General features: G+C 33.7%; 1 long non-coding RNA gene across 1 annotated transcript; it reads right to left on the bottom strand.

Annotated features, from left to right (window-relative positions):
- Positions 1-5,051: 5,051 nt before the first annotated feature.
- Positions 5,052-5,969, bottom strand: LOC145012300 (uncharacterized). The gene is made up of 2 exons (XR_013664443.1): positions 5,837-5,969; positions 5,052-5,461 (listed from the first exon to the last, which is right to left on the bottom strand). It is a non-coding gene; the product is annotated as an uncharacterized LOC145012300 (long non-coding RNA).
- Between the last annotated feature and the right edge of the window lie 2,633 nt (positions 5,970-8,602).

The following is an 8,602-nucleotide window of genomic DNA, read 5'->3' as shown; positions in this document are numbered from 1 at the left end:
ATTTTTGTTGAATTTTAACGGATTTTATTTGATTTTCTGAAAATTAAGCATGGATAGAGAAACACGTGACACCAAAAATGCGGTCATCCACTGGAATGGTGAGTCATGGTTTTGACCATGTCTAACCTTTTTTTTCTAGCTTTACCAGCTGCCCCTATTCTAGCCAAGACACCACTATTTGGCTTCTTTCCTAAGATACCACCGACCGACTCACTATAACACGCTTCCCCTCTTTCTTTTTCTTCTTTACTCTCTCAATCAATCTCTCTCGGTTACCCATGGAACCACCATCTCCGACCACCACCACCATCTCTGTTCCCCGCCATCTCCACCTATTATCCCCGATTGCTGAAATCACATCTGCTCTTATTTCCTTTCTTTCTTTTGACTAATCCAATTTATTTCCCTCAGTTTAATCAAGATTAGAGATCACTGGTTCATACGCGTTACTTGAAGTTGAACGATGCTACCCACCGGTTTTACTTATTTTTTTTCACTTCTTTTCTATGCCCTACTGCCTTTGTTTCATCTCTTTGTGTTAATTACTTGCGCCTAAAGTTCATTTTTTAACAATAAAAATTCTAATTTATTCTTTATTTGATTTTGAAGTAGTATTTGTTTTGTAATCTGCGTGCTACATGGATGCCTGGTTTCTACTTCCTTGCACACCTTCGTACTTACTCCCTCTCCCCAATAGTTTGTGATTACAATTTAGGGTTCATGAAGGGTCCTTCAATTTCTATTTCGATCGCTCTCCTATTAGCATTGGGTTAATTTCACCGATAGCTTAGAGCTGAGGAAGAACCTCACCCTTCGTCTTCTACTCTCTTTTATTTACACTTTAACCGGAAGTGAAATATAAGTTAACATCGGGAGTCGACCATTGAAGAAGAAGCTAAGGGCAGAGCATCAAGGTTTTTTTTTTTTGGTGTGTGTTTTTTTTGTCTATTTTAGCTCCGTTATCTCCTTCTATATATTCCTAGATTTCTGGCTGTGGTCATAGGCAGGGGAAGAAGCCAATGAAGTTGATGTAAATGAGTTTGCATATTTCAACTTAACTTTTTCCTGTATCAAGATTTTTGATGGTTGTAGTTTATCTGACATCTCCCCTGTTGGTCTTCTTGAAGATTGTTAATATTTTAACAAGCATAAGCAGGCCAAGGCAGCGGTGCCACACAAAAAGGTATTCATGCTTTCCATTTTAAAATTAAAAGGTATCAGCTTTCTATCCAAAATATCCTATTTAATTGTTATTTTGAGGTTTAATTTTTCTTTAAAGGAAAAAATGAATTTTTTAAGTTCTCAGACCTTGGTTTTTATAACAAATCAGATTGGGAAACTTCTTTAGCTTCCATTACTTGAAGTAGCTATGTGAGTGACCATTTTTGTAGATATATGTTACGTATTTTCTTACATGCTTTGAGAACTTAACCATGCATTATACTTGGATCTTCTTTATTGCTTTGATTTAATATCGCATATTGGAGATTAATAGATGGAAGCCTTCTTCCATAATTAATCTTATTGACAGAGAGCAAACTGACAAGGTTCTATATGAAGATTTGAGACAATCAAGGCTGATCATGAGGTTAATAATTAACACTAATTACTAGACACATGAAATAAAATGTGATTTCATGACAAAAAGATTGTCAGGAAACAGGAATCATGGTTATCAATATTCGTTGGATCGTTTGATATTAAAATCATACCATTAAAAAGAAAATCTCGGTGTTAACAAGATTAGTTCAAGGATACAATTGGTATAGATTTGTTAGGTCAGCAATAGGAACATAGATAAGTTTGTCTATCAAATCCCACCTTCTTTACTGCCTCATGAGTAAATTTTTTTTTTGAGATTGTTGTTTGGATGTTCTTGAATATGTACGAATATGTACTTTATCAAGATTGATGCTTTCTTACTTATATATCTTTCATACATTTGCTTTTGAAAACAGTTCGAATCCCTTTTTTGCATACCATTGTGATAACATCTAAACCTTTTTTTTAAATCTTTTAATTTCCCTTTAATTCTTTTTAACCGTTTAATGATTAACTGATTTTTCATCCTATCTTCCATTGTTCTATGTATTTGAAGTAATTACTAATTACTTTTTTATGGTCACCTGATTATTTTTCTTAACAAAAGTCGTCCATACAAGTTATTATGCTTACCAAGCTTGGGTATTGTTTTTATGATTTCTCTAGAATTGATAATTTTATGTTTGTATACTATTCTTCTTGTAAATCTGATTTGGGTTCTTTTTTTTTTGTATACAGAGCAAAGAATGCAATGCTTTCATGACACCAGGTAAAAATTTCATTCTTACAAATAAAAACCCAAATCACAATGTACTTTAATATATTCATCAATAATATCCATCTACTTTCATTTTAACATGTTCAAACATTGTACTATGAAACTTTGGACTGTAAATTAAAATTGAGAAAGCCAAATAAAAAAAATCCTTATGTTACCAATGTGGCATCTTCAAGTAAACGTCGATGGAAAAAGCCTAATAGAGTTGGTGCTTCACAAGTTTCATGATGCATGCGAAAATAAGGACATCTTTAGATCAACAAAAATTTAATCATATTATGTGAAAACTCGAGCAGGACTTATTCTTGTGATTTTTTTAGCGAACTTATCCAAATAACTTGACGTGATGATATTCTTATTGATTTATATATTCATTATCCAAAACTTCAAAGCACCATCTATTATTATTGTAAAAATTGCACATGTTTGAAGCAAAAGAGTATATGCAATAAACTTATACCAAAAGCCAAGACTACATAAGGTCGTCCTTAGGACGGCCTTAACACGTACCTAGTGTGTGTATATATATATATATATATATATATATATATATATATATATATATATATATATATATATATATATATATATATATATATATATATATATCAATGTCTTTTTATCTCAAAGATGATCATGACATGGACTGTGTATAAAATAGTAATATATACATCAAAGTGTGCCACATTATGAACTTTTCGTTATTAAAATTAGTAATCTATGTCATAAAATAGCTACAAGTGTATTTTTTTTCTTACACGAATGGTCCATATGGTTTGGGGTAATTTGCACGTTTTGTCCATAATTTATTTTTTTAACTCGGAAGGTCCCTACAGTTTTTTTTAATTAATTAATTTATTTGTTTATTTTTATTTTTGCGCGTTTGATCTCTGTCTTACCTAAAAAGACTATTTTGCACTTGATTTTTTAATTTATTTAAATCAAATGGGGGTGGGTAAGATACTGTAAGGTGAGGTGGAAATGGGGTTGGGGTGTGTTTGTTTAAATAAATTAAAAAATCAATGACAAAATAGTGTTTTTAGATAAAAACAAGGACTAAGCGCGCAACAAAAACAAATATTATGGACCTTCCGAGTTAAAAAAAATAAGTTAGGGACCAACCGTGTAAGTTACCCCAAACGTGGTGGGTTTTAGCCATAAGAACATCCTATGTGCTCATACAAACCCTAATGTTTGGATCTAGGTTTCTCTATTGTACATGCAATTCATCCAAGACTATAAACCCTAGATCTAGTATATGATAATCAATATAACATATGAATTAGGATTTAGATCATACCTTGATTGTTATGTAGCAATAACAATCTCAAACCCTCATTGTAAAGACTTTAGAAAGCTTAGAGTCATAATTGACACTCCTCTAATGGCTCACAAACACCAAGAGCAAGAGGATGAAGAATAAGGAGAGAGGAGGCTACCCAAAATGTGTGGAAACCCTAGAGAACAAGTTCACCACGTTTTTGGGGCTTAAGGGTCCTTTAAATAGTAAGGCTATTAGGGTTATCTAACATGGTAACCCTAATTTGGATGCTTAGGCCCTAAGCAACCCATAAACCCTTCTTTAACAAGCCTTGGACGATTTCTAATGGGTTTCCCATAGAATTCGTCCAACCTTATATTATAAGGTAATCCATAGCCCGATTGAAATTATCTTATAATTACAATTCCAGTCCCTTAAGTTTAATTAATCTCTTTTAGTCACAAAATTAATTATCAATTAATTCTTGACTAATATTAATCAAACAATATGATTTCTCCTTTAATATATTAATAAATCATATTTAATCCTTTCTCTCCATAATTCATCCTATCAAGTTGCTTTGGTGAAGGCAACCCAAAAGGACCATGCACCATCGGGTCAAGTACATACCAAAATAGTTATGGACTTAGACACTAATCCAACAGTCTCCCACTTGGATAAGTCTAATAACTATTCTGCATATGACTTCAGATTTTGATCTGCAATCGTAGTTTTCCAAAGCCGTTGTCAACTCTAATCTTATCAGAAGCGTGTCCTTTAGATAAGGAATCATATATTCCTCCATTCTTGATATCGTATAGATATGAGACATGAACTTGATCATTCTCTCTATACTATTTCCCGACTTCCGATTTATGACGACTGGCAACAGACTACAATTGAACACATCAAATTAGTTCCGGCTTGGCCAAACGCTTAGGTGTCATCACTAAATCATTGAGGGGCCCAAAGATATCGCTTTTATCCTACTTTGGACAAAAGGAACGGATAAACTTTGACTCAATGCTCACTTACCCAATCACACACAATAATAAGTTTTATGACACCAAGTTACTAGTGCGTTTACATATTATCAATGTGTAATCGATTCGCAAGATACAACTCACACATCTCAGTTTCAAGAATATACAATATTATCGACTCACAATCACGCGTGATCAAATCCATGTAGTGATTCTTGTGAGCGTGGGTTTAATCCAATGCTCAAATCATATTCATAAGCACTCATGAACGTTGCAGCAAACATTTGCTTATGTCTAATACACTTTAGACAGTCCACACACCAATTCACGATAATCTTCATTCATACCTACTTCCAACATATGAACGACTGTGGTCCGTTTGAATAATTTGACTGTTCTGAACTAATTAAATTATTCAGGAAGTCAAAACATGCAAAGTGAAACACAAGAATAATATTAATCTCATATGGTCTCAAACCCTTGAGTATAAATAAAACACCTTTTAATTATTCAGGAAGTCAAAACATTCAAAACAAAACCCATAAAGCCTGACGAGGTTAAAGTGATGGGTTCTTCCCATTGTGCTTACTTCCTCCATGAATTGTTCTTCGATTCTTTTGTTGGAGGTTCCTTTTAGTACTTTCACGGCTACAGCTATGTCGTTGCTAACAACACCCTTGTAAACTGTCCCAAACCCACCTGAACCCAATAAGATGTTGAAGTTTTCTGTCGTTGTTCTTAGCTGTTGAGAGGTGAACCGGATGGGCTTTTCTCTTTCCATGTCATCAAGGAATTTAACCATGCTCAGCGGAATAAAGCGGGAGTCCTTATACAATTCCTCCGTTCGCTTATTAGCTTTATTATTGCATAAATATATAATGATCGATACCACTGTAGCTGCAAAAATAAACTATTAACATCCATCTAGATTTTTTTAATAAAACCAAGCCTGCCATTAAATTATGAAGGGAATGGAAGAACTTAACGACAAAAAGGTAACGAAAAGAGCAATGAACACATTCATCTGATAATCATCTTTTGGAGAATTAGAAGGGCTAGGCGGAGGGCGGCGGCTGTTCCAATTAATAGAAGGAGGTGAGGCCATTTAGGATTCAAGGATGTATACACCAAACAGTTGTTTACATGGAGGTTTCAGATATAGGTTTAATCTATGTGTTTTTATTCTTTGAAACTTCCGTAGAATGATCATGCTATATATAGTAGTACTTGGTGTCTAAGAATTTGTACATTGCAGTGGCTTTAAAGTCTTACCTTGCTGGAGTACTCAATTAACAATTGGCGACGATTAATGGCAATTGCATAGAAAAGTGACGTTCAGCGTTTACTATAAAGAAATTTCGTTGGCGTTGTTGTAGTTGGTTGTGTTTGTACTTATGGTACAATTTTCTTCTTTCCTGAACCTTTCGTTACGGACACCTTGAAATATTTTGAACTTTTCTTTTTCCTGGAAGTTGCCATATAACTTTTATCTTATTTTTAGTTGATGGGAATGTTGTGCCTGCAAGGTTTTGGGAACTTTTGACTTCTAATTTTTAAGAAAAACACTAATAAAACAAATTTATTCGGCGACAAAAACGTTTAGCTTTTAGCCTAAAACAAAATGTTTCAAAATCAAACGTTACCCGCTGTCAGCTAGTTTTGCCGAACAAACTCTATAACTTGTACTTTTGAATAATAATTAAGTTTTTATCTTTATTATTGTACATATTTTTTCCAAAATATATAATTACAATTTATATAGTATCGTTAATTAGTTATATTATTAAATATATCTTATAACTACATTCAAATAGATATACTATTGAATATAATACAAAGCCAAAAGTACAATATTAATTAAAAAACATACAATACTGATTAACAAAAAATTACAATATGTATTGGAAAAAAATCTTAACATTTGTTAAGTGGGTTATTTAATTTTCATTTAGTCGTAAATGTGAAAAAATATTTAATCTAACCTGTTTGATTCGAAATGGATGGTTTTTGTCGTTAAACATATGACAATTTCTATACATAACCCTCCAATGTTGTGTACCCATACATGTGAATGTAATATTGCTTGTGCACCCACTATATATTCTAAGGGTAGTTTTTGTCGGTATGATTATGTCTTCGAAGAAATATACTTTTGTCAACATGGATGTCACAATTCATAAAAGTGGTGGAGTATAAATTTGGATAAGATGATACAAATATAATCGAAATTCAAATTTACACAAAGTTGCTTATCTCTAAATATTATTAAAAGAGAACCTTAAATTTTCCACTTAAGAAATCATGACCGTTCATTGCATTTCAATCATATATTCTAGACCTTTAGATTATTTGCTGATATCATCCTTACACCCAAAAACCAGTTGCTTAATGTTGCCTTTCGTTCGTCATTTACTCTCTCCGTCTCTTCTTCCAATCTAACGTTAAGAAAGAAAAGCAAACCATTCTCTTCTACTACAATTGGCCAAGATGACACATCTTCTAATCTCCACCGCCTTCGTACATATCTTCTAATCTCACTGGTGCTTCCCTCTCGACCGCCTACAAGAAGATGACAGAATACTCCACACTATTAAATCAACAGGTAGATTTTTGGGCTTTCTTTTTCTGATTTTAGGGCTTTCATGTGACATCCCCATTTTTACGGCCAAAAAAGACCGATTTTTTGTTTATGCTTTATGAAAATCAGAGTTCTTCTTTTAATAAAAATGTTGCGGAATTTGTTCCCAGAAAGTCATGATAAATATGTTATTAAAACATTTTCGGAGAAACGTATTTTATTCATTTCAAAACGTTTGGGATGTCATCGTTAATACAGAAACATAAGCATAAACAGAACTTACATTTATTTACACTAGTGATCTACATCTCTTTAAATCTCTCAGTGTAAAGTGACTTCGTATCAACACCTGTGATATAAATAAACTGAGTGGGTCAGGTTGGGAAACCTGGTGAGTACATAGGGTTTTCAACCCACAATAATATAATTATTATGTTCAATCAAAGAATCAACCCAATTACCCATCCCCGTTATCTTCTTTACTCTTAAGGATTTAACCTAAGAGTCATCTATCCTGCATTCGTTTATTCCGAAGTCCCTTATTTCCAGGGTCATAGGACTGACACTAAATCCATAGCTACCAATGTTCGTTCGTAAAGCACTAATTCCATAGCTGCTATATCTTACTCATCGGGTACTAAATCCATAGCTACCAGTGCTCAACAGGTACTAAGTCCATAGCTACCCATTCCTACAGGTACTAAATCCATAGCTACCGGTGTCTAACTAATAGGTACTAAGTCCATAGCTACCAACTCCTAACAGGTACTAAATCCCTAGCTACCAACGTCTGACAAGTACTAAGTCCATAGCTACCGGTGTTTGTCCCACAGGCACTAAGTCTATAGCTGCCAATGTATACTCACGTCATCTTCTATCTCTCATCATTCATCTACCCATAATCATACCCAACATATTCGTATATATAAAATACGTATACAGTTTAAATCCTTTAAAACATGTATAAAACGTTCATCCAGCATAGACAGCAAGTATTCAGATAATATGCACACATAGCACGTAGTTTATATAAAATACTTCATATCTATGTGTAAGATGAAAGGGACTATGCACTCACCTGAAAGGTGGTGATTCAACACTCGGACAGCGCTTCGATACTCTCAAAACAACTTTCCTTCGATAAAACCTAGTATCAACACCACTAGGGTTTAGTTTACCGATATCCGCGACAAATTAATAGTTTAACTATTATTATTATTATTATATAAGCGTTAAATAACACTCAATATAACTCATAATAATAGCCCAAATAATTATTTTAAGGTCCTAATAATGTTACTATAATTAATTAGAAGCTATATTAAAACTAGCGTAGGCGTAGCTCACTTACAGCGGGTTTTTCGCAAAACCGGGCTTCGTTGGAGCAGCGTTTCCCGAGCCAAAAGGCTCTTTTCTCGGAGCCGTCGGGCCCTCCGGGGCTTCCGCCTCGTGCTAGGGAG

Source organism: Lactuca saligna, chromosome 8 (genome assembly GCF_052625555.1).
Source record: "Lactuca saligna cultivar CGN05327 chromosome 8, ASM5262555v1, whole genome shotgun sequence".
NCBI classification, from domain to species: domain Eukaryota; kingdom Viridiplantae; phylum Streptophyta; class Magnoliopsida; order Asterales; family Asteraceae; genus Lactuca; species Lactuca saligna.
The sequence above is the reverse complement of the archived record's forward strand: the minus strand, read 5'-3'. Positions and strand labels throughout refer to the sequence as shown.